The 27,989-nt window shown below is 35.1% G+C and overlaps 1 long non-coding RNA gene and 1 pseudogene across 1 annotated transcript; both read left to right on the top strand.

The window, feature by feature from the left end:
- Nucleotides 1-183: 183 nt before the first annotated feature.
- Nucleotides 184-27,789, top strand: LOC137836570 (probable phospholipid-transporting ATPase 8; annotated as a pseudogene).
- LOC137836678 (uncharacterized) lies at nt 19,665-20,161 on the top strand. Its single transcript, XR_011085330.1, has 3 exons — nt 19,665-19,727; nt 19,804-19,899; nt 19,979-20,161. It is a non-coding gene; the product is annotated as an uncharacterized lncRNA (long non-coding RNA).
- Nucleotides 27,790-27,989: the final 200 nt, after the last annotated feature.

The following is a 27,989-nucleotide window of genomic DNA, read 5'->3' as shown; positions in this document are numbered from 1 at the left end:
AGCATGTAGTAACGTCAAATTGTGTATTTCCCTGCATATATATTCAGTGTAATGTTTGAAAGGCTCTCACAGCATGGAAGACAGTTTGAGTTTGAAACCAGAGATATGAACTTGATGAAGAAGAATAAAAGTTATGGGACGAGGAGTTTTCAAAGGTCAAAACTTCTGTAACAGAAGACCGAGATGCACTGGTGGATGCAGCTTCTTGGTGCTACTGCAGTTGAGGATAGACTGCAAAAAGGGGTAAGTGTAAACTTTTAAATCTTCCTATTCCTAGAAATTGCAAACACTACAAGAAAATCATGAAATAGAAACCAATTTGTAGAAACCAAAATAATTAGTTGCAATAGTAACTAAATTAGAAACAATTTTAGAAACTAAAAAGAAATTTGGTTTCTAAATTAGTTTATATTATTTTCTATTATTGTTAAATAGTTTCTAAATTGGTATCTAATTAGCAACCAAGGTTTTAGAGACTAAATTTAGAAACTAAATAATTGGTATCTAAAACCTTAGTTGCTAATTAGATACCAATTTAGAAACTATTTAACAATAATAGAAAATAATATAAACTAATTTAGAAACCAATTATTTTTTTAGTTTCTAAAATGGTCTCTATTTTAGTTCCTATTGTAACTAATTATTTTGGTCTCTAAAAATTAGTTTCTATTTCATGATTTTCTTAAAGTTATGTAAGTCTTGGAATTTATTATTTTTAGAATTTGGGTTAAGGGCCGAACTCAATCTCAGAAAATCAAATTGTAAAGTGATATTTGTCTAAGTTTTATTTATGCCATATTTCTAGTTGATGTGAAATGAGAGTGGACTACGGTGTCCTGAATGAAGACAACTTTACAACAATTATGTACCGAGTGAGAAAAAATAGAAGTTTCTGACAAAAAATGAACTTGGCTTCAGACATAGACCACTGAAACATGGAAAAATGGCAGAAAAAAAATCAGATATTAATACCTTTGTTCTTGATTAGTTAATAAAGCTTATTTGACATGGAAACAAAGGTTCCTGAGTGTATTGAAAAGCTTGCACGGGCAAAAATCATGGGTATTGACTGGAGACAAGATGGAAACTGCAGTCAACATAGGGTACATTAGCAAGGCTTGTTCTAGATTCTTTTTATGAGAGAGTTGTATAAATATGAAGTTATTTTCCCCATTTTCTTTGTACAGGTATGCATGTAGTTTACTTAGACAAGACATGAAACAGATAGTGATCACTTACTATACTTGGAAAAGCAATGGGACAAGCAGGCTCTAGCAAAGGTACACTTACTATTTTTTCGGAATTTAATTTTCTCTCACTATTATACATCTTTGATACAGAAATTTCTTAGGCTTCTCTTGAAAGCATTAAGAAGCAAATTGGAGAAGGAATCTCACAAATTAACTCTGCCAAAGAGAGTTCTAATGCAAATAAAGGAACGTCTTCTGGGTTTGGCTTGATAATCGATGGAAAGTTCTTGGATTATTCTCTTAACAAGAATTTGGAAAAGTCCTTCTTTGAGCTTGCCATTAATTGTGCTTCTGTCATATGTTGCCGATCTTCACCCAAACAAAAAGCTCGTGTGAGTACTATGGGTGTGCAATTTGAATTCCTGTCATATAACTAATATTATTTCCTTGAGTAGTTATGTATAATAATAGCTTTGGTTGTTAAAATATTATAACCATGTCAGCCAAAAAAATATGCAGGTTACAAGGTTGGTAAAATTGGGAACTGGGAAGACAACATTATGTATTGGTGATGGGGCAAATGATGTTGGCATGCTTCAGGAGGCTGATATTGGAGTTGCATTAATGGTGCTGAAGGGATGCAGGTCTAAAGATACATTTTATTATTCTTATCTGGGCTGCTCTTTTACCTGTTCTTAAGAAAGATTATATTCTCCAAAACCATAATAAATGAAGAAACTGAAGAGATTCTAATATAACTTAGGGAGTGTTAAAGAGCTTATAGGGACTTTATTTGAGCTTATGATAATAATTGATGATTCTTATAATTATAACCTCTTTAGCTTATTTCAATGAACTTCATAGTGAAGCTTATAAAAATAAGTTGTTATTAGCCTATTCCAATCACTTCTATGTTCCTATTTATGACAAATGATCTTATATGAGATAATAACTTATTGAAGATGTGCTTAATGAAGATATTTTTACCCGAATGTGTCATTAGTCTAACCAGGTCTACATGTTCTTACCTCTTTTGTGCTGTTTAACATGTGGTCTTAATATGTTTTGCATTTGAATTATTTTAAATTATGGAGAAATTCACTTAAGGATAATGAACCAAGTTGTCAAACCAACATGCATGCAACATAAGTTATCAGTAATGTTATTGTGTACTTAATAGAGTTGTTAGAAAGTGACTATGCCAATCAATAAGGAAAGAAATCCAGAACTTTAATTTCTGCAGAGGCAAAGGGATTAAAACCTTCACTTCTAAGCTTTATATAAAAGTAACTGTATTCCGGTTTCTGGATTGTCGGTTTGTACCAATGTACCATGATATTATACAGAGAGAACAAGTAGAAGGGATTGAAATTGGGTTATGGCCTTTTTTTTACATGTTCTAAGATAAAGAGGTTTTGATTTTCAAACTGGTGTATACTAAATATATATTGGAAGAAAGAAAGTTTAGTATTTTGGTTAGATGAGATAGGACCTTGCTTGTGTTGATTTTATAATTAAGATGAAAAGAAGTCTAAGAAGTATGAATAAAAAACTCAACAATATAATGAACACTTAAATAAGAGTGACAAACAAAAAGCTAATGTACATAAACATGCATTAATCCAAATAGAATCCAGTTGCTAATTTTCTCCACTTTAACCATCTGCAAAGATGGAACTAATTAGATAGCTGACACACTTAAAACAGAGAATAAGAATTTCTACAAAGAAATGACATTGTTGCAACTACAAGAAAGCATGTTATTCAAAAGGACTTAAAAGTTGATGATGCTTAAAGAGATAATTGTTTTCTGTCTTCACTGTAGTATAACTGCAGGGGCTGATGCTATAAAATTCTATAACTTGTCATATATAAATCAAAATATCATGAAAATCATGAATACCACTTATTTAAATGGATTGCTTAATCTCAAGAAGTAAGATGACATTCAATTAGCCAGCTTAATCTTGATCTACTGAACAAGTACATTAAAATAATTCTTAAGAAATGCTTTTGTAAGATTGTGACTTCAACTCTCCAAATTTTATACACTCATAGTGTCTTTACATCAGGCACCATCTCAGAAAAACAACATTGAAAATATTTGCTTAATAATTTTTTAGGAAATCTTTAAGTTTTTTAAAAATATCTCTTACATAAATATAAAAATATATTCATTTATTATATAGAGTATATGAATAAATAAATCAAACTCCTCCAATATCATATATCTTTTATGTTTTTAAGGTATATTAAGTGATAAATAAAGAGAGAAAGAAACCAAATTAAGTGAATAAGGAAAGGATGCGAATTAGTACATCAACTAAATTTGCATGAATATAATATAAAAAATATTATTTGGAATGAGATATTATCCAAACAGTTAAAATTTTGGTTTGGAACTACTGTCAGATTTCACTGATGATTTGTTTCATCTTATTATCAGATATCCATTCATGGATTACAGTTGTCAACACTTTTCTTATCAGAAACAGTTAACAATTATTGCTTCACTGGGGCCCACAACCCTCTTCCCATTCGTTCATTCATCACATCCAACAGCTCACATTTTATATTGGTTGAGTTCCCATTAAACAAAAACATGTTCTCATCACTTTGCCATTCATTCCTGCATTCAATCCATTTCACTTCATTTCCAACTCCTACTATGGCAGCAGCACTTGTCATTATGCTTATGCTTTTGTTTCTACCTTATTTCTTCCACAGCTCTTCCAAATTTGGTTTCTAGCAGTGTACCATGATATTATACAATTCCCGAGCAAACTCCAACATCTGAGAGACAAATTCAAAGAATGGAGTTTTGAAATTCAAATACTTTAAACATTAATTCTTAGTGGATTTCTGAACCAAACTGTTTTGTTGAACCTTTTAGTGGGTCTATTTCATTCTAAACTTGTCTTTGAAGGAATAAAATAGAACCCACTTTTCTTATTTGTATGTTACTGTATTCTAAACTTGTTTCAAAACCTTGTAAGAGCACAAAATTTGCAGAATTAACAAGTTTATTTTTTACTTGATTCTCAAATGTGAAATAAATAACTATGAAAAAAATTAAATGTCAATTTTCAATTTTAATGTTTTTGAAAACACATCTAAAGTTTATTTAATTGATTACTCAAATTAAATTACCTTATTTTTTATCAAAATTAAATTTATTAATGTGAAATTTATCAAAAAAAAAGAGAAATTATATAACTTTTGCATTGAAGTAAGAAAATGTGAAAAATAATGTGACATAATGAGATATAAAAAATAATAAGATACTACATTAAAGATAACCTTAAGAGTCATTTTTATAGGTTGATTTAAGATAATACAAGAGATTATCTTAATAAGGTTTATTAAATGTATCATATTATCCTATTATATAATTATTCATGTGATACATATAATATTATTTTTTAAAATGTAAAAAAATTAAATAATAATGTGAGAATTTGAATGTTTACTGTTGAGGTTTTGAATTTTACACATTACCAATTTAAAAAATTTATTATCACTTAGTAAAAGAATAACGTAAATATAATTTTTGAAAAATGATTACTAAAAATCATTACATATTATTATTTGTCAATAAATAATAATATAAAATATTTCAAATTCATAAAACTATTAATTAATGTTCATCAAACTGTTGGAATTATGTATAGATATTACCAATTTTAAAAAATTACAAATTTCTTGGTAAAAAAAATTAAATCTTTTATCACATAAATTAAACGAGTGTATTATTTTCCCACTATAATTGATTATTAGATTCTTCACACCTTGTTCGAGAAAAAACATTACTTTCATATTGAAGAAAAAATATAAAAGGTAATTTTTATTTTTTTTCGTAAAAAAAAACATAGATTACATTTTGGTAATGTTTTTATTTCGTAATTATTAAGATGTGGTATTTATTTGTTAAAAATCGTTTGAAATCATATGAGAAAAGAATGAAAGAAAAAAAGGAAATTAATTAATTTATAATTTACAAAAAATAATTAGTCCAAATTATCATAAGTTATACTTCTTAAACTGATGATATTTATTAAAGGAGGATGCCTCAACTACGTTTTTAATGATTCAATTACTTTTATTTTACTCTTATTTTCGTGCAAAATTATTTCAATTCTTCTGATGAAATTAAATTCCAACCAAATTAAAGACCTTACTATGCCTGGTGCTATTTCAATTTGTCTGCCACTTCAACAGGTTCGAATTCTCCAAAAACTTCAAAACATATATATATATATATATATATATATATATATATATATATATATATATATCTTTTAGACATATTATCTGAAATCCTAATGATGGAGTCTTTAATCGTATGAAATTGCACTGTGTAGTATTAAAATAATATATTAATATTAGGAACAACATTACAAATTTTAAACATGTTAATATTAATATTAATAATAATATTATTTTTTATTAATAATATTAATATTATTAAAACAAAATAATATTATTATTAATTTTAACAATTATAATGTTACTATCATTAATAATAATAATAATAATAATAATATCTATAACAATAACAAGTGTTAATAATAATAATAAAATTAATAAAAAGTAATAATAATATTACTAATAGAATAAACAGCTTGTGAAAATTAGAATTAAAAAAGAAGTGAGAGCACATCCCTGATGATCCAAGGAAAGAAATCTGCAACCCTTCAAATACATCTCTTTGTATGCATTTCATTTATTCTCTAAGGTAATTGTCTCACTTTTTTTCTAACTGAGTATTTTCCAATTATTGTTGCTATTCATTTAAAATGAATTCAATCCATGCATCTTAATGTCAAGCATCACTAAGGTATTTCAAAGGTTGTAATGACACCTACTTGTAAGAAAACTATCTTCATAAGCACAAAATTATGATAAAGAAACATATATGTATTTAATCTTTTTCTTAATTTTCTTATATTTTCTAACGACCTTGTACACTCTTTTTAATCTTCTTTTTTTTCTAATGAATGTTTCTCAATTTGTTTATAGTGTAGTTCAAAAGTTTCATTCTCTGCATGCTTTTGAAAAAAAAATCACTTACAAAGAAAATAAATCCTACTTTTATCAATGAATAGATATTACATTTTGCTTTTACATCTACCCTAACCTTCTTTTAGGAAAATTTTAGTCAGCATCCTTTCTTTTTAAAAATATTGCATTATATAATACCTAAAATCTATAATATTTTTACCAGGATTTAACATGCCGCGAATCCTCTTGAAAGAGAGGGGTGTCTTCAGGACCGCGGACAATTTAATAAATGCTCTAATGAGGATAGATAACTTGTGACATCTGACATCTATTCATTACTTGCGTGTGATTGACATTTGACATCTATTCATTACCTCGAGGAGTAATGTTGGGAAATATTCGTAAGAAGGTCAATGTAATATGAACTCAAAATAAAATTGTAGAAACTAGGAGAGCCTTGGAGTGCAAGAAATTTCTAAAAAAATTTCCCGAAACAGAGTAGAAATTATGTGTAAGAATCCCAAATGAATTCGGGACCAAACGCGACAAATTTCAGTTCAAACGGATGAGAATTCAGTTAGAAAAAAATGAAACAGTTTCATATAGAAACGAACCTTCCTTTCGGCCCAGACAATGATGAATACAAAATTTATTACAAATCTTGTGAGACAAAATCAAGGCTCCAATATTAGCCACCAGTCTACAAACAATAAGAAAGGTCTGGTAAAAATTTTAGATCAAAACACACCAAGAATTAGGCAAATAAGTCTCAGACTGAGAGCAAACAAAAAACTTGAAAACTTGTTCTTCTAAAAACAAAATGTCCTGACTTTTCTTCCTTATATCTTATTTTGTGTTTTTTTTTTGGACGTGCTTCCTTACTGGATAAATAACAATATACGAAAGTACTTGTGTAACTTTTTATGGAATTGATCAACGTAATATGAACTCATAATAAAATTGTAGAAACTATGACAAATTTCACAAATATGGAAAGAGGATAGCATTGAAGTGCAAGAAATTCCTGAATTAGTTTCTCGTTGATATGTAGTGTAAGAATCGCAACAGAATTAGGAACCAAAAACGACAAATTTTGGCTTAAATGGATCAGAATTCAGTTAGAAAAAAAATGAAATAGTTTCACACAGAAACGAACATTCCTTCGGCGTTGACAATGATGAATAAAAAATTTATTACAAATCTTGTGGGACGAAATTGAGTCTCCAATCTCAGCCACAGCTCAGTACAAACAATAAGGAACGTTTGGTAAAAATTTTGATTTCTGGAGCGTTTGTTGTTGGTACATGGCCATTAGTGTTCAATGATGGTAAAACCATGCATTCATCTATTTCTCTCAGTCTTAAAAGATTTAAAACAAGAAGTTTTAGTTGCTTCTTACATAGAAGTCTTTTAACATAAGAAAGTGACAGCTGTATATTATTAATTATTTTTTTCATTTTTTCTCAATTTGTTTACCCTCTCCATGAGTTGATTGGTTTAGTCGAGATGAAAAAGATCTTATAATTTTCTGTTTGCTGTGTAAGAGTATTACATGTGTTTGGGAATGCATTAAACCATATCATACTTGCTTAGATAAAAAATAGGCAACTTTATCCACACAAAAAGTTGCTTCTGATAACTTGTTGAATTGTTTTTATGCAGATATGCTATTTTTTGTATAAAAACATTGCATTTGGATTTACCCTTTTTTGGTTTGAGGTATATGCTTCTTTCTCTGGTGAAGCTGCTTACAATGATTGGTACATGTCATTTTACAATGTCTTCTTCACTTCACTTCCAGTAATCGCTCTAGGTGTTTTTCATCAGGATGTTTCTGCCAAACTTTGCCTAAAGGTACTATGTTGTCATATTTTTTAAAATTACTTTATGCACTATTTTTTCTATAAAAAGTTTTTTTTTATCAGTAAAAAATAAAGTAAATAAAATAGAGCATTTCAGGATGTTCCAACTTTATATAAAAAAAAAAACACAACCAGACTATCATACTTTTGTGTAATAAACCACCTAGCACTAAAACAAGCTGGCTTGCTTTTTAAGAAACAAGTCTCAGAGAAAAGTAATAAAGTGCTGATTACAACATCAACATGATAACTGCATAATAGGCCTTCGACCAGCTGTGTGTACCATCCAGTTTTATCCATATTTGCATTGCCATCATGCTGCTGCCCAGAGCCTAACATCTATTGCTGAAACACCAGTCCCTTCATTCCTCCATAGGATACGGCCTTATCCTCCTCTTTCATAGTCACCCCTGTTTCTTTGGCCTTCGGCATACCTTCTTGCCCTGCAAAAGAAAACTACCTTCCTAGCCTTTCATCTAAGACAGATCCATAAAAAGAAAAACTATACTGTGATGCATAACCTGATTGTACAGATACAATTCCCTGCTGTTTTTACCCTTCCTTTCCTTTTTGCCCGTCTAAGAACAACTTTTTATGTATATATAAGGATTCAGACACCAATTAGAAAATGAGAAGTTAAAGGACAACTTCCTATTTCTTGATCCTTATGTTGTGTCCTAACATTTAACCCGATCCTTTTTTTTTTTGAAAATTTCCTTGCAAGAGTGAAACAGAAAGTAGCATATTTCCTTTTACATTGGCCATGTCTAATAATTTTACTACGTTTTTCTTCTCAAACTTCCCTAGTGGCTTTGGAGAAAAGGATATGTTCAAGATTTTTCAAAGATGGGCAAGGGTGAAAGAAGTTTACATTTCTCATAGACTTAATAAGTGGGGCAGAAGATTCGGGTTTGTGAGGTTATTTGATGTGAAGAATGTGGTGAAGCTGGAAAAGGAGCTTGATCAGATTTACATAGGGAATAGAAAACTCTTCGTCAACATCCCAAAGTACCAGCGTCATCAAGAGGAGAATCCCAGGGTGGTGGAAAAGGAAACTAGGGTCATAGTGAGGCCTTTGTATGGGAGGAAGAAGCCGGAAGGTAATGACGAAAATGTATCCAATAAGAGGAAGGAGGTCTGGGTGGAAAAGAGGGGGAAAAAATCTTTTGCTGATGTTGTAAGGGGACAAGCACAACGAGAATGGAAGGGACCAGGTCTCAAAATTCAAAAACAATCCTTGCCGTGGATGGAGAAAAGCGTAGTTGGTCAATACTGTGCTGATCTGGACTTTGAACAACTGGGTGAAGAATTTGTAAGAGGGGGTATGAATTTGGTAAAGGTGAGATCTTTGGGTGATAACCTTGCTCTCTTAACACCTAGAGAAGGCGAAAGCATGAAGGAGTTGGTACAGCTGAACAAAGAATGGTTTGATAGCATCTTTGTCAACATCAAGCCTTGGTCAGCAGAAAGCGTAGCGAGCCACAAAGTTGTATGGGTAAGGTGCTTCGGGCTACCGATATCCCTCTGGAGCAGAGAGTGCTTTGTACGTGTGCTTGGAGAGATGGCCAATCTGATTTCTATCGACGATGCTACGCTGACATGGGAAAACTTAGAGTTCGCTCGTCTGAAAGTCCGTATTGAATGTAATAGGTACGTGAGGGTGGCGAAGAAGATAAGGATCAACGACCATGTTGCAAGTATATATCTTGAAGAGGAAGTCCCACTGACAAAGGTAGGTCAGTGCAAAGGTTACCTTTGCAAATATGATTCTTCAGAAATCATCTCTTCAACGGACACCTATGTAGAGGAATCTACTTTCTCCGTCAAAAGTGGTGAGGAAGAGTGTAACCGTAGGGCTGGGGAGGAACAACGGTCAAAGGGAAAGGAGATCGGAGGAGGGGAGGACGACGGAGGAGAGGCGCAGAAACCAAGAGCCCTCTCTACGGAATTTTCGTCCAGCAGCAGTGCTTGTCGGAGAAAAGGTGAAATTTGTTTCACGAATACGGAAATACTGGGACAAAAGGCTTCTGCAGAACCTAGTCTAGCCCTGGACTCTGCCCAAGTCTGTGAGACATCAACTTTTAAAACTTGTACAAATGCTGAGCTGGCAAGAATGGTGGTGGATTTAGAAAATATGTGCAGCCAGGAGAAAGACAATAAGGATCTGGGCCAAGACAGTATGATGGAGGCCCAAAAAGGTGAGGTCCAGGAGGTACATGGAATAGGCGAATCCGGGTCAGGGTCAACTCATTTGGAACCCGGGTCAGAACGGGAGAAAGTTTCCGATGAAGATGGTGGCATGATAAAAGGTTTGGAGGCGCACTCAACACAGAGGGAGCAGGTTCCAGCGGGTATGGTGCTCGTCAATGGTAATGATGATGACGATATCGTTGTGGAGAGTGGTTCGAAGACGATGATCTTGCAGCAGGAAGGAGAGCTCGTTAACAACCCATACGTCGGAGATAAGGAAGACGCTTCTGGTCGAGAGGTCATCCGCAAAGGAATAGATCACTTGCCATGTTCAGGAGAGGATTTTACGTTGATGGGAAGGTCGACAAAAACTTATCAACGACGACGTAAGACGAAAGGCCTATTGGAATTAGGAGATTCAAAGTCCCACCCGAGGCGTTCAGTGAGAATCAGCTCAAGATATAAACAGGTGGACAATTCTTCTCATTCCCGACACGGTTTGACCTCAGTCTCACTTTCTGATGGTGATATTGATAATTGCAACACTCGTTTGGGTGATTCTGATTCGCCTGTGGCCTCGGCCAAACTGTGGGAGATTAGTAGAAGAGTGGGGATCACATGCCGAGGGGACGAACAACAGGTTCTCAATGAATACTCTTCTTTGGAAGTAAGAGATCTGCAGTTTGTGGAGAGTATAGCGGAGGGTAAGAAGGATGTGTTTAAATGATAATTGTCAATTTAAATATAAGAGGTCTGGGGGGAGGTACCAAAGCCAGGTATTTGAGGCATATCATTGGAAGCGAGGGAGCAGAATTTGTGTGTGTGCAGGAAACAAAAATTAAGGAGATTTCGGACGGTAGATGTTTCTCTCTTTGGGGAGATAACAATGTTGGATGGATACATAATAAAGGGGATGATGGGAATGGAAGCTTACTGTCGCTATGGCATAAAGAAGCCTTTAGCTGTGAATTTCACCTGTTAGGCAAAGGTTTTATTATAGTGTGCGGTCAACATATTAAATCCTCTTCTAGGTGTGTGGTGGTTAATGTGTACTCTCCTTGTGCATTAAGTGGTAAGAAGAACTTATGGGAGGACCTTTCTTCTGCTAAGCTGGCCTCTCAAGTTTTAGCTTGGTGCTTTTGTGGAGACTTCAATGCTGTGAGAAGCAGAAACGAAAGGTCAGGCATTAGAGGATGGGGTAAACAGTCAAGTGAGATAACGGGCTTTAATAGTTTCATTGATGCCAATTTTCTGCTAGACTTACCTCGGGTAGGCAAGAGTTTTACGTGGTTCAAACCGGATGGAACGGCTAAGAGCAGAATCGATAGAGTGCTTGTTTCTGAAGAGTGGCTTAAACTATGGCCCACGAGTAAACAGTATGTTTTACGGAGAGAGGTATCCGACCATTGTGCACTGGTGGTTAAGTCTTTAGAGAAGGACTGGGGACCTAAGCCCTTCAGATTCATTGACGCTTGGCTTTTGGAAAGGGGTTTTAACAGGATGGTGAAGGATAAATGGCAATCATACTCGATACAGGGGAATGGTATAACGGTTTTTAAAGAAAAACTGAAAATGCTCAAAACAGATCTGAAATTATGGAACAGAGATGTGTTTGGTAACCTTGATACTACTAAGAGGAGGATCCTTCAGGATCTGGAGGCTTTAGATTGCCAAGACTGTAATGGGGGCTTAGGGGAAGGTGAGAGGTTGGAAAAAATGGAATTGACAAGCCCTCTGGTTGAGACTAAAAAGAAAATTGAAAGCCTTTTTTGTTAAAAGGCTAGAGCAAGCTGGTTTAAAAATGGGGACTCCTGTACTAGGTTCTTTCACTCATCTTTGAGGTGGAGAAGGCTCAGGAATGAAGTGAAGGGCGTCCAGGTTGGGGACCAATGGTGTGAGGAACCTAGTACCGTTCGCATGGAGGCAAAAAAGTTGTTTGAAGCTAGATTCAGTGCCACGAAAGATCTTGGTGTAAGGTTGGATGAAGTCGATTTTAAATCTCTTAACCCAACGGATAACGAGAGACTTGTAGCAGTGTTCACGGAGGAAGAGATAAGGGACGCAGTGTGGCACTGTGAAGGTTCGAAGAGTCCCGGTCCAGATGGCTTTAACTTCAGTTTTATAAGGAAAAGCTGGGAATTTATAAAAGATGACATATTTGCAGCAATGGCTTTGTTTCACAGGACTGGAACCATTCCGAAGGGTTGTAACGCTTCGTTCATAGCTCTAATCCCCAAGGTCAGGGACCCATCCAAGCTTGAGCAGTATAGACCCATCTCACTAGTAGGAGCCCTATACAAAATCATATCTAAGGTTTTGGCTAGCAGGTTGAAGAAGGTGTTGCCTGCAATCATAGATGAAAGCCAATCAGCCTTCCTAAAGAATAGAGGGATTCTAGACAGCGTGCTTATGGCTAATGAAGTGGTGGAGGATCTAAGAAAAAAGGGGAGAAGTGGGCTTTGCTTAAAGCACTAGTGCAGAAATGGCAAACAACGACCCTTTATTTAGTGCGGCTTAGCGCTTAAACGCATTTGTAAAAAACGCGGTGGCATTTTTGAAATTAAATTGTTTTACAAATGCGGTTGTAGGGTATGACCGCATTTGTAAAACATCTGAATTGATTTACAGATGCGGTCTTTACTATGACCGCATCTGTAAATCAATTCAGATGTTTTACAAATGCGGTCATACCCTACAACCGCATTTGTAAAACAATTCTGAATTGATTTACAAATGCGGTCATAGTAAAGACCGCATCTGTAAATCAATTCAGATGTTTTACAAATGCGTTTATACCCTACAACCGCATTTGTAAAACAATCTTACCCTAAAAATAGAAGCGCGCCACTCGTTTTCACTCTCATTTCGTCTTCTCCGCTCTTCTTTTCAAACGCTCTCAGCCTCTAAGCCTCTTCGTTTCAAACGTTCAGCTCTCTCTGCTTCAAGGTATATTTTCGTTTTCGTCTTTGTCATTGCCATTATTCACTTCGTCATTTCGTTTCGTTTCCTTACTCGTTTTCTGCATATAGGTGGTTACTGTTCTATTGGTTCCCTGCTTTTTTTTGCTCCGCCACTGCTTCCGCCGCTGCCTCCGCCACCGCCTTCGCCTTCCCCTTCGTCTTCCTCTCCGATCACCATCAAGGTTAGTGTTGTATTTATTTAATATTTTGAATTTTTTTTTCATATTTTGAATTTTAATTTTTCTGCATTATAATATATATTTAATTAATATATTTGTGTATATTTGTGTGTATTTTGAATTTTTGTATTATATAATTTCTATTTTAGTAATTTTTCTGTTTATTTTTCTGTTTATTTTTTATCTTTAATTTTGATTTAGTAATTTTTCTGTTTATTTTTCTGTTTATTTTAGTAATTTTTCTGTTTATTTTTTATCTTTAATTTAATCTTTATGGAATTATAATTCTATAGTGTATTAAACTTTATTCTAGAATTTTAATTTTAGAAGTGACATATTTAGTTAGTTGTTAATTACATTTTAATAAAAGTTTTATGTTATGTTAGTTAGTTACTTTTAGAATAGAAATATCGTGTTTGGATTGAGTCCGAGGGTGTTCGACCCTCGGCAAATGTGTGAGATTGAAGAGAATACTAATTATTAGAAAATCCTAACTATATTCCAGAATATATAATGGATCGAAGTTGGATTAATGCTGTTCGTATAAGTGATGAGTACGAAAGGGGAGTAGAGGAATTTATACAATTTGCGCAGCGTAACGCGATTATTAGTGGTCATGATGGAGCAAAGATCAGGTGTCCGTGCGTTAACTGTTTGAATGGAAGGATACTGGATGTGAATATCATGAGGGAACACCTGCTATGTGATGGGTTTCTTCGATCTTATACAACTTGGACATGGCATGGTGAATTATTAAATTTACCACGTGTTTCCGTAACTGAAGAATATGTGGGTTCTACCATGGATGAAGCAGTACACGATGATGGAGATGATGATCGATTGGAGGACATGATTCGTGATGTGGGAGCTGAGTGTTTTGCAAAAGCGCATGGATATGAAAGTATGTCAAAAGATGCAGAGACTCCTTTGTATCCTGGATCAACTAACTTCACACGGTTGTCCGCGGTGTTAAGATTGATGAATTTGAAGGCAATAAACGGATGGACTGATAAAAGCTTCACAGAATTGCTCCAGCTGTTGAAGGATATGCTTCCAGAGGGAAATAGTCTACCTAATCGTAATTACGAGGCCAAAAAGATTCTTTGTCCAATGGGTATGGAGTACAAAAAGATACATGCATGTCCTAATGATTGTATATTATACCGGAAAGATTTTGAATTGTTGAAAAGTTGTCTGAGGTGTGGGTTATCACGTTATAAGTTGAAACAAAAAGATGATGATTCTATTGATGACATGGAAAAGCATGGACCCCCAATGAAGGTTATGTGGTATCTTCCCATCATTCCAAGGATGAAGCGTTTGTTTGCAAACCCAGACGATGCTAAGAATCTTAGATGGCATGCAGATGAGAGGAAATGCGATGGCATGTACCGACATCCAGCTGATTCTATTCAATGGAAGAAATTTGATGATGACTTTCCAGAATTTGGTAAAGAATCAAGAAATATCCGACTTGGTTTAGCTACAGACGGAATGAATCCGTTTGGTAATATGAGTACAAATCACAGTTCATGGCCTGTATTACTAGTTATTTACAACTTACCTCCTGGATTGTGCATGAAGCGAAAATACATGATGTTGTCTATGATGATATCCGGTCCGAAACAACCAGGGAATGATATTGATGTTTATCTAAGTCCCCTAATTGAAGATTTGAAGTTAATGTGGGACCAGGGTGTCGAAGTATTTGACGGATTTGCTAATGAAACTTTCAAGCTTCATGCCATGTTATTTTGCACCATCAATGACTTTCCGGCATATGGTAACTTATCAGGTTATAGTGTTAAGGGTCACAAAGCGTGTCCAATATGCGAAGAAGACACTGCTTCTCAACAATTGAAACATGGAAGGAAAACAGTATATCTTCGGCATCGGAGGTTTCTTAGAAGTCATCATCCTTACCGGAGGTTGAAAAAAGCCTTTAATGGACACCAAGAGGGTAGTGGTCCACCAACTCCATTAACCCGTGTTGAGGTTTACGAAAAGGTAAATAACATAGACCACACCTTCGGCAAGTCCAAAAAAAAGTCATCTGTGACAAATATTTGGAAGAAGAAATCAATCTTCTTTGATCTTCCGTACTGGTCGAGGTTAGAAGTCAGACATTGTATAGATGTAATGCATGTTGAGAAGAATGTGTGTGATAGCTTAATTGGTACACTTCTTAACATTAACGGAAAGACGAAGGATGGTCTAAATGCTCGTTTAGATTTGATTGAGATGAACATACGCGGCGAGTTGGCACCCATAGAAATGGGTAAGCGTACATATTTGCCCCCAGCCTGTTACACAATGTCAAAAGATGAAAAAATTAGTTTTTGTCAATGTCTAAAGGGTGTGAAAGTGCCACAAGGACATTCCTCAAATGTGAAGAGTCTAGTGTCAATGCAAGATTTGAAGTTAATTGGGTTGAAGTCTCATGATTGTCACATCTTGATGCAACAGTTGTTGCCGGTAGCTATCCGTGGGATCTTACCAAAAAATGTTAGACACACCATAACCCGTTTGTGCTCATTCTTCTCTTCCATCTGTTGTAAAGTCATTGATCCCTCAAAACTAGATGAACTTCAAAATGAAATTGTTGTTATCTTGTGTGAATTGGAAATGTATTTTCCTCCGTCTTTTTTTGACATCATGGTTCATCTAGTGGTGCATCTGGTAAGAGAGGTTAGATTGTGTGGACCAGTGTACTTAAGATGGATGTATCCTGTTGAGCGGTATATGAAAATTTTGAAAGGTTATGTGAAAAATCATTATCGTCCAGAGGCTTCAATGATTGAAAGGTACATAGCTGAAGAAAGTATTGAATTTTGTTCAGAGTACATGACAAAAGCAAATCCAATAGGTGTTCCAGCTAATTCATGGCACCACAGGCGTTCTACAACTAAATGTTTACGTGGTGTGAATATTGTAAGCAAATCTCGATCAGAAGTCTTGCAAGCACATTTGTACATATTGAATAACACAGATGAAGTTGTACCTTACATAGAAGCTCATAAAGCCATTGTGAAGGCAAATAACCCAAGACAAGCAGAGAAATGGGTCTTGATGGAACATAATAGAACTTTCATGCCTTGGTTTAAAGATGAGGTGTTCAAGGATTCAACGGCATCAGAGACCTTGACTTGGTTGGCTGCTGGATTGAAGTTTGATGTCATCTCATGTACAGCGTACGAAGTGAATAATTGTATATTTTACACGAAGTCCCTGGATGAAAAGAGTACAGTTCAAAATTCTGGTGTTACTCTTGAAGCCGAGTCAATGCAGTTTTCGACTTCGAAAGATACAAATCCAGTACTTGGATCAATGGCATACTATGGGTTTATAGAAGAGATATGGGAGATTGACTACACTAAGTTTTCCGTTCCAGTTTTCAAGTGTAAATGGGTTGATAATAAAAGTGGGGTTAAAATTGATGAATCAGGATTCACACTAGTGGACTTTCGAAAGATAGGGTATCGAGATGAGCCATTTATAATGGTTCAACAAGCATCTCAGGTTTTCTATGTGAAAGATCCTACGTCAGAACATTGGTATGTCGTTCTACACGGGAAAAAATAAGGGGAAGCCATAGATGATATTGAATATGGCGAAACTCGTTCATTCACACCAATGATAACTAATAAAGATGACGATGTACTTGATGATGTACATGCAACCCGTAAAGACCATAGTGAAGGAATTTACATATAAACATTCAACCCACATGCAACATGTAAATAAACATTTAGAATTTTTTGTATTATTTTTATATGATTTTAATTCGATGCACATTAACTAATGTTTGTTACCTAATTTTTTTAACAGAGACATGGATGACGACCAGACTCCAAACAGACCTCGATCTGGACGAGGCAGTAGAGGACCTACTAGATTGAAGCGTCTTGCATTGAGACGTGCTGCTGGTGAGAAGACACATGTTGACATTGACGTCAACACTGGAGTGGCTTATGGTCCTAAGGCAGATGAGTTTATGAGCTATCTTGGAGTTGTTTCTCGTGAGAGGCTCTCCATTTTGACTAATTCATGGGATGAGGTTTCAGAGGTTGATCGGAACATGCTATGGGAGGATGTTCTGGTAAGCTTTACATTATTATTGTTATCATATAATGCTTTTTAATATTGATTAATTAATTTTAATTTGATGATGTTATTTTCTAGGCAAACTTTGACATTCCTGATGTGGAACCGCTTCGATCAAAGATATTATCCAATATCGCACTTAAATTTCGTACCTTTAAGTCAAGACTGACTTCGAGATACATTTTTGGCGACCTTAAAGACGAAAATCCATGTTTAAAGTACCAACATATTGATGAAGAGACATGGCGTCTTTTTAGAGAAAGCCGTGAAAATGAGGGTTGGATGGTAAGTGAAGTAACTTTTTTGTTTATATAACATTAATAAGTTTATCTTATTTACTTCAGTTTGTTTATTTCAATTATGACAGGATCGTCGGAAGAAAGCTCAAGAGATAGCTTTGAAGAATCTTACCCCGCACGTTATGTCTCGTTCGGGGTATAAAAAACTTGAGCAAACACTGATCGTGGAAAAGGAGAAATCTCAACAGGGGACGTATTCTGAGAATGTGGAAACAGGGGTCACTTCTCCTCCACCACCTTTTCGCTATGAAAAATGGAAGAGGGCCCGAATTAAAAAGTCGGGTGCACCAAGTTCCGAGCAATCCGGGGTTATAATCGACAAAATTGTAAGTTATTTTTGTTATTTTCAATTTTTTTAAAGCATTAATTATATTAATGATTGAAAATATGATTTTTGTGTACTCTTGCAGGATTCCTTGGAATCCTCGGGTAAATTTGTTGCTCAAGGTCGTCACGATATCCTGGTTGAAGCAATTGGACGACCTGAACACTCTGGTCGTGTTCGTGCCGCTGGACAAGGGGTCGGAATTAGACTTTATTTTGGAGTTTCAGAACGACAGCCATCCTCCTCCTCCAAGGAGACTAAGTTACGTCAAGAAATAATGGAGGAGATGAGAAAGGAGAATGATTTCATGTGGCAGGAGCTGAAAAAGGAGAATGATCGAATGCGACAAGAGTTTCTATCGCAACAAGTTTGTGCTGAGCCGATTGAACCCCTTGTTAGTCCCACTCCCAAGAGCACAAAGGGGAGTTGTGCGGCTCCTCCAGCATCAGGGGATGATATCAATGGGCAGACAGAGGATTGTGAGCTACTGGTAGTGGGCGGCAAACTTCCTCGGGTGGTGGCACTTGGAAAAGTCTATAAAAACGCCACCACCTTACATAACGTTCCTCTCTCCCCTGATGTGGCGAAGGTAACAGTTGAAAAAGTACGATTTCCTGATGCTCGTGTTCCACTACCTTCAGATGAGGTAACCACTGTGGGCGATGCATTTCAGACATTCGTTGCCTGGCCCAGAGAGCTCATTCGATCTATGCCCGAACCTCACGTAATAATTTCGTTTCATTATATTATTTTTTATTTATATTTATATATTACATATAATTTAATACAAATGTTGTTTATCTTGTAGGAACCTTTTCAGCCACCAAGTCCGAAAAAGAAGCGTGAGGTTCCAGTTGACGATCCTATGGCTTCCCTACGTCTCATTGCTAGTGAGATTGGCAATGATCCTTTTCCAGTTCCGTGGGATAATACATTTTTTCAAACAAACACTGAACTGCCACTGATGATTTACAACACAGATTTGTCAGAATTTATATCTGGGAAACAGGAGCTCAATATAAGTATAATTCAATTTTTTATGATGTAAGTATCTTTACCTATTATTCAATTTACTTTATGTTAAATTATTATTGATTATGCTTTAACTAAAAACTTGTAGGTTTTTGCATAGAGTCTGTATCACTGAGGGCTCGGAAAATGTGTATGGATTCTTAGATCCTGCATATACTAATCCTGTTGGACCAAACTCATCTGAGACTCAAGCATACATCACTAACACCCTGGAAAAAGAGGGAAAACAAATTTATTTATGCCCTTATATTAATGAGTAAGTTTAATTATATGTCATCAATTATTATTATTTCATGTTTTAAATATTTACTAACTCTTTTCATTGATGATATAGGCATCATTGGCAGTTACTTGTCTTATCAATGGTTGATAAGACTGCTGTGTGGTTCTGTTCCCTACACAAGAACATGCCCACAAAATTGAAGGATACCATTGATACGTAAGTATAGTATAAACTTAACTTTGTATATGTTACTAATTAACCATCTACTAACGAGGTTTTTTGTATTAACCAGTTCATGGCGTGGATATAACATCCTAAAAGGTCGATCCACTTCAAATAATTTGAACTACATAAGAATAAAGGTTTGTAATTTTTTTCTTTCTCTATTATCATTGTTTTTCAATATACTAACATATTACTTTTTATTGAATTATATAGTGTAATAAACAACCAGGAAGCTATGAGTGTGGCTATTACATTATGCAATGGATGATTACCATTATAAGACTAGGTGTTACAACTGGTTGGAAGGAGGTATATATGTTAGGTCATTTTTATAATTCTTGAACATATATATATCTAGAAACTAATTTATGTCAACTTTGCATTGCAGTTATTCACAGAAGAAACACCAATGAGTGAGGAAGGCATTTCATATGTTAGAGATTCTTGGTCCACATACTTCACTAATTTTTATAACTCTAGCGTAGGTAAACAATATTAGTGGTTTTATTATATGTAATTTGATCACTTGTAAAACATTTTGATGATTTAAATTGGTTACTACATTTTTGTATTTGTCTGGCTGGGTTTGATCTTTATGCAGGTTATTTAAATATATGGTTTCTGCACAAAACTGTATCTATTTTAAAAAAAAAATCACTATTTACAAATGCGGTCATTTACCAAGACCGCATTTGTAAATAGCGAATTCGCATTTACAAATGCGGTCTTGGTAAATGACCGCATTTGTAAATAGTGATTTATGAATGCGGTGTTTACCAAGACCGCATTCATAAATCCTAAACCCCCAAAACCCCAAATTCAGATCAAAATACATATGCGGTTGTTATAGGTAACCGCATTTGTAAAGTTGATTTATGAATGCGGTCCTATGACCGCATTTGTAAATTCCATATTTACAACTGCGTGTTGATCAAATGCGGTTCTATGACCGCATTTGTAAAATTAAAATAACCGCATTTGTTTTACTTATCTGCACTAGTGAAGGTGGACTTCGAGAAGGCATATGACTCGGTTAGATGGGAATTTTTATATGATATGCTGCACAGGATGGGGTTTAATAACTTATGGATCACCTGGATTCGAGGTTGTATGGAGTCCGCTTCAATATCTGTGCTGGTCAATGGGAGCCCTACGGAGGAGTTCAAGCCATCAAGAGGGTTGAGACAGGGTGATCCTTTAGCCCCCTTCCTTTTCTTGGTGGCAGCAGAAGGTCTTGCTGGAATTGTCAGACAGGCTTCGAAGGTCAATCTGCTATCGGGTCTCAAGATTGGAAGCAAGGAGTTAGAGATATGTATTCTCCAATTTGCGGATGACACCTTATTTCTGTGTGAAGACTCCTACAGCAATGTGTTAACTTTGAAAGCCATTCTGAGGGGTTTTGAGCTAGCCTCAGGCTTAAAGATTAACTTCCATAAGTCCAGGCTAGCAGGTATAAACGTGCAAAGTAGTGCAGTATCATGCTACACTAAGACTCTAAATTGCTCGCAGATGGGGATTCCGTTCAAATATCTTGGCCTGGAAGTGGGAGGAAATCCAAGGACGAAGCAGTTCTGGGAACCGGTCATTAATAAGTTAAAAGGAAGACTTAGCGTATGGAAAGGAAGATTCCTATCAATGGCAGGGAGAATTTGTCTTATTAACTCTGTTTTAACGGGTGTACCTTTGTATTACTTATCCCTTTTCAAAGCACCGTTGGGGGTTTGTAAGAGGATTATGAGCATACAAAGGAGATTTCTATGGGGATGGGGGAAAGCCAATAAGCCATTCTTTTGGGTTAGCTGGAAAGACGTATGCAAATCTAAAGCGGAGGGAGGTTTGGGTTGTCGGGATATACGTATGCTCAATTATGCTCTTCTAGCTAAATGGAGATGGCGCAGTCTGTCTGATGAGAATGGAAGGTGGAAGGAGCTGCTGGATTCAAAGTACAACTTGGAGCTAGAAGGTAACCAAACACCTACCAAAGTTCAGTCTTGGTGGTGGAGAGACCTGTTAAAGATATGCAAGGAGGGAGGAGGTAAAGGCTGGTTTCAAGAAGAGCTAGGATGGGAAATAGGATGTGGACATAAAATTAAATTCTGGGAGGAGGTATGGGTTGGAAGTGCCGATTTGAAATCCATGTTCCCACGACTTTATTCCCTGTCCTTAAATCAGGGTCAAGCAGTGGGTGAGGTTGGTGAATGGATAAACTCGGAGTGGCGGTGGAGTTTGAAGTGGAGGCGTGCTCGATTTGAGTGGGAGACTCCAATGGAAGCAGACCTTAGCATGATCTTATCCATGGTCATTTTGAAGAAGAATATCAAGGACAATCACACGTGGGGGAAGGAGAAATCACGGTTGTTCTCTGTGAAATCTGCATACGAATGCCTAGCTAAGCAAGTTAGAGACCCTCGATCCGAAGTGTTTAAACTCTTGTGGAAGGTAAAGGCATTTCCAAGCGTAGTCACGACAGCTTGGAGGGTACTTGTGGGTAGAATGCCTACAAGAGTGGGCTTGAGCAGGAAAGGGGTGTTGATGACCTCTACGTCTTGTCCTTTATGCCAGTTGGAGGAGGAGTCATGTCAACACCTCTTCTTGGAATGCAAACACGTTCAACGGGTATGGTCTTTGTGCTTTAATTGGATAGGTATTTTATCTGTCCAGCATAATGATTTAAAGGTGCATTTTCAAAGCTTTTTCTTATTCCAAGTTAGTAGCAAACAAAATCTACTATGGAAAGGTGTTTGGGCAAATGTTATTAGGAGCATATGGGATCAAAGAAACATGATTGTTTTCCAGCATGGGGTAGTAGACGTGGAGGAAGTCTTCCAAAAGGCTCAACTCAAGTCTTGGCTATGGTTGAAGCATAAAACGCCTTCCTTTAACTATTCGTTCGTTGATTGGGTCCTTAATCCACTTATATGCATTAGGAGCTTCAAGTAATTTCTCCAGGCAAGTCTTTGATGCAGATACAGGGGAATAGATTAGCCGATTTTGATTGCTGGAGAAGAAGGTAAGGCAAGTTACTTCGGGGTACTTGCTGCCTTTTTTCCTGCTAATGAGGCATCCTTAGGATCTCTTTTTAAGGGTTAGATCATAAGCTAAGAGCACCCTCCTCATGATTGCATGGAGGATGGGTTTAGTGGGTTTGTAAGCTCAATCCTGCTGCTATGATTCTGTTTTTGCAGGGTTTATCTTTGTATCTATCGCTGCAGGTATAGCCTCTTATGGTTGCTCAGTGGTATAACCAGTTTGTGGTTTGTAAACGGGTTGGGATACCCCTAAAGTATCCCTCTTAATTTAATTCATTCATTGCTGATCAAAAAAAAAAATTTAACCAGGTTTTGAGTTGTGCCATATGAAATATTTCTTCCGCATCAACTTTACCTTGCTTAAAAACAATCCTATTCCTTTGGTTCCAGATACTCCACACTATTGTTGTTCATATTTCTTTCCACACAAGATTTTGTTTGGCATTAACATGTACCAAGGAGAAGTTCTCAAAGTGACTTTTTAAATCCTTATGTTGGACAAAATGAATACCAATCCATCTAAAATAGTTGCTCCAAACGAAGCAACAAACTTACACTCCTAGAACAAGTGTTGAGATGATTCTTCCTTTTCGTGACAAAAAGCACAAGAAAGTGAGTTAACCATAACCCCCCTCCCGGCTAGGTTCACTCTGGTAGGTAATCTATTCAGCAAAGCCCACCAGATTGTTGATAGGATATTCGGTAAAGCTTTAGACATCCAAAGATTTTTGAAGATTAACTGCCAAGGTTACCTTTTGAGACACAATCGTATTCTTTTTTAACTGAGAAATCCTCACCCTCCCAAGTCATTGTGTCCTTTCCACACCTATTAAGCGTAACACTAGACAAAGAGGTCAACATTTCTTCCTGTAATGAATTTTCCCATTAAATCCATTGCGTCTCCACCTTAGCTTCCAAACGCCATACCGAATCTACCCATTCTCCAACCTCACCCACCTTTAGTCCTTTGTCTAATGACATAGAATATAACCTGGGATATACCAATTTTAGATTATTATTGTTGAACCAGTAGTCTTCCCAACATCTAGCTTTATCCCCAACTACCAATTATTTAGATTCTAAATTTGGTAGAAAAACCAAATTATTTAGACATGTCTACTGATTTCTTCTGTGGCTCTTGATTTTAGATAATGATTTGTTAAGAGCCAAGATTCTGTGCTAATCAATAATCACATTGTCTGTTTTACAGTATCCCGTTCTATATATAGAGGGCGTAGAAGACACCCTCTTCAGCTGGCTCAGGATTCTTGGGTGGATGTTGAATGGAGTCCTTAGTTCTTTAGTGATCTTCTTCTTAACCACTAATTCTGTGTTGAATGAAGCCTTGAGAAGAGATGGTAAGGTGGTTGATTTTGAAATACTTGGGTCACAATGTATACATGTGTGGTGTGGACTGTGAATTGCCAAATGGCACTATCCATCAATTACTTTACTTGGATACAACATTTTTTTATATGGGGCAGCATTGCATTCTGGTATGTGTTTGTATTGGTCTATGGTTACCTCTCTCCAGCAATACCTAATTTGTTATTACTTAGCATGACAGCAGATTTTTTTATAAAAGCTTTCAATGTTAGGATATTATTATAAATATTAATAATAATAATAATAATATCCATAACAATAACAAGTGTGAATAATAATAATAAAATTAATAAAAAGTAATAATAATATTATTTATAGAATAAAGAGCTTGTGAAATTAGAATTAAAAAGGAAGTGAGAACACATCTCCAAGAAAAGAAAAGGAATCAAATACATCTCTGTGTATGCATTTCATTTCCTCTCTAAGGTAATTGTCTCACTTTTTTTCTAACTGAGTATTTTCCAATTATTGTTGCTATTCATTTAAAATGAATTCAATCCATGCATCTTAATGTCAAGCATCACTAAGGTATTTCAAAGGTTGTAATGACACCTACTTGTAAGAAAACTATCTTGATAAAAATTAGGATAAAGAAACATATATGAATTTAATATTTTTCTTAATTTTCTTATATTTTCTAACGACCTTGTACACTTTTTTAATCTTTTTTTTTTCTAATGAATGTTTCTCAATTTGTTTCTAGTGTAGTTCAAAAGTTTCATTTTATGCATGCTTTTGAAAAAAAAAATCACATACAAAGAAAATAAATCCTACTTTTATCAATGAATAGATATTACCACTACAAGAAAATCATGAAATAGAAACCAATTTCTAGAAACCAAAATAATTAGTTGCAATAGTAACTAAATTAGAGACCATTTTAGAAACTAAAAAGAAATTTGGTTTTTAAATTAGTTTCTATTATTGTTAAATAGTTTTTAAATTGGTATCTAATTAGCAACCAAGGTTTTAGAGACTAAATTTAGAAACTAAATAACTGGTATCTAAAACCTTAGTTGCTAATTAGATACCAATTTAGAAACTATTTAACAATAATAGAAAAAAATAGAAACTAATTTAGAAACCAATTTTTTTTTTAGTTTATAAAATGGTCTCTATTTTAGTTCCTATTGTAACTAATTAATTATTTTGGTATCTAAACATTGGTTTCTATTTCGTGATTTTCTTATAGTGTACATTTTACTTTTACATCTACCCTAACCTCTTTTAGGAAAATTTTAGTCAGAAACCTTTCTTTTTAAAATTTTTTCATTATATAATACCTAAAATCTACAATATTTTTACTAGGATTTAACATGCCGCGAATCCTCTTGAAGGAGAGGGGCGCCTTCAAAAATGCGGACACACAGACAATTTAATAAATGCCTTCAAATCTTATTTTGTGTTTCTTTTTTGGACATGCCTCCTTACTGGAGATAAAAAGAACATATGAAAGTACTTGTACAACTTTTTTCGGAATTTATTAACGTAATATGAACTCAGAATAAAATTACACAAACTAGGGAAAAATTTCACAAATCTGGAAAGAGGATAGCCTTGGAGTGCAAGAAATTTCTGAAATTTTTTCCCGAAACAATTACTCGTTGAAATTTTGTGTAAGAATTCCAAAAAAATTTGGGACCAAATGCGATAAATTTAAGCTCAAACAGATGAGAATTCAGTTAGAAAAAAATGAAACAGTTTCACATAGAAACGAACCTTCCTTTCAGCCCTAGCAAATAAAAAATATATTGCAAATCTTGTGGGACGAAATTGAGGCTCCAATCTCAGCTACAACTCAGTACAAACAATAAGGAATGTTTGGTAAATATTTTAGATCAAAACACATAAGAAATTAGGCGAATAAGTCCCAGACCGAGAGCAAACAAAAAATTCCAAAACTTATTTTTACGAAAACAAAACGTCCTTTTTTTTCTTCCTTATATCTTTTTGTGTTTCTTTTTTGGACATGCCTCCTTACTGCAAAGAAAATAACATATGAAAGTACTTGTGTAACTTTTTACAGAATTTATCAACGTAATATGAACTCAGAATAAAATTGCAGAAACTAAGACACAATTTGAGAAATCTGGAAAGAGGATAGCCTTGGAGTGCATAAAATTTCTGAAAATTTTTCCCGAAATAGTTTCTCGTTGAAATTCTGTGTAAGAATCCCAACAGAATTCGGGACCAAACGCGACAAATTTCAGCTAAAACGGATGAGAATTCAGTTAGAAAAAAATAAAACAGTTTCACACAGACACCAACCTTCCTTTCATCTCTGACAATGATCAATAAAATATTTATTGCAAATTTTGTGGGACGAAATTGAGGGTTCGATCTTAGCCACAATTCAGTACAAACAATAAGGAACGTCTGGTAAAACACATAAAGAATTAGGCGAATAACTTCAAAACTTGAAAACTTATTTTTTCGAGACAAAACGTACTGGCTTTTCTTTCTTATATCTTAGAAAACTTAATGCTGCCATGTATTGTTTGCTTACTCGGTGACATTTGGTTGGGGTTATGCAAACGAGTGTTTTTTTTTAGAAGTCTTATGAATGAATTTAATATTACACTTTTTCATGTGCCCTTTTTTAATTAGTGGCTTAAACAATAAAATGATCTTGATTTTTTGTTGATCTAGGTTATTCGATGATATTCATCATTGCATTATTTCTTACATGTTTTGTGCCATTGGTGTTGACACAGTCATTGGTGTATTAAGGTGTCTTTATTAGGCGTTGTATGAGATATATGAGGTCAAAGTTGTTGAATTGCTACCCAAAGACTCTACTTGCAAGAATGGAACTCTTCGGGAGGAATCCACCATGTTTGCAATGGCTCATGCAAATCAATTTGATTCGCTTCTAACTTTTCTTGATGAGCTATCTGACTTTTTCAGATTGAGAACACTTGAAACAAATCTGCAGTCATGTCTGCTAAACCATCTGGAAAGGTATGTCATGTTGGAAAGGTCTCTATGAATGCCTGGATGAGGTTTCTGTGGATACATTTAGTCACATATATCATATTGAGAGGTGCATGGAGGTCTAGCTTCTTGTTGTTGTTGATTCAAACTAATTGAGGTCTAGCTTATTATTAGGTACGAATTGTCACTTTAAACCTGTGATCTATGCTGACAGTTGCAATCCACAGGTTTCACATGAGGGGTTTGTTCAGAGTGCTGGAAAATCTATTGAAATCCAGAAAAAGGTTTGTGCTAAGATTAAGCTTGTGAAGACTGGTTCCCTTTCAGTGACTGTTGAAATTAGCTGCGTATCCAGTTTTCCTTCCACGGTACTTATTATCACAACTTATTTGTAGTAACTTTCAGGCATATCATGGAAAAATTCAAAAACTAAATTCAACAAGAATTGGTGTGCTATTATAAGGGTTGCATATTCTTTATTTGAAAAGATTAATGCATTAATTTTCAGACATTCATTTGTTTTGGAGCTTACTTTGTGCAGGCACTGCAGTTTCTTGGTCTGTTATCTGCTTCATGCTGCAAGTATATGCCCTTTATGATCGTGGACCAACAAATGGTAGTGAATGATCTACCAGTCACCCTTGTGTCTCTTCTAGCAGACCAAAACTGGAATGTTGTTGCTGAGACTGTCACGTCGCACCTCTTTTCATCAACAGAACGCATATACAACTGGGCTGCACAAATAGCAGACGGTTCCTATATTCCTGGTTCAAAGTGTATTGTTTCACAACTACTGTGTTGTTCTTCAGATACTTGCTTGGTCTGGAGTGTTGTTGAGAATGTTCTCTAAGGCATGAAGTTATAAATAGAACCATAACATATTTTTTTTATACTCTAACAAATCACCAGCAAGAAATCTCCTTAGTTAGTTGCCTTGACCTTAGTAAGTTTTAATATTAAAGAAACTAGCATTTCTAATAAATTTCTCGACATTTTAGATGAAATGTAAGTGTTACTAAAACTTTTCATTGATTCACCCTTTTCCCCTTG

This window comes from Phaseolus vulgaris, chromosome 4 (genome assembly GCF_000499845.2).
Source record: "Phaseolus vulgaris cultivar G19833 chromosome 4, P. vulgaris v2.0, whole genome shotgun sequence".
Lineage (NCBI taxonomy): Eukaryota > Viridiplantae > Streptophyta > Magnoliopsida > Fabales > Fabaceae > Phaseolus > Phaseolus vulgaris.
The sequence above is the reverse complement of the archived record's forward strand: the minus strand, read 5'-3'. Positions and strand labels throughout refer to the sequence as shown.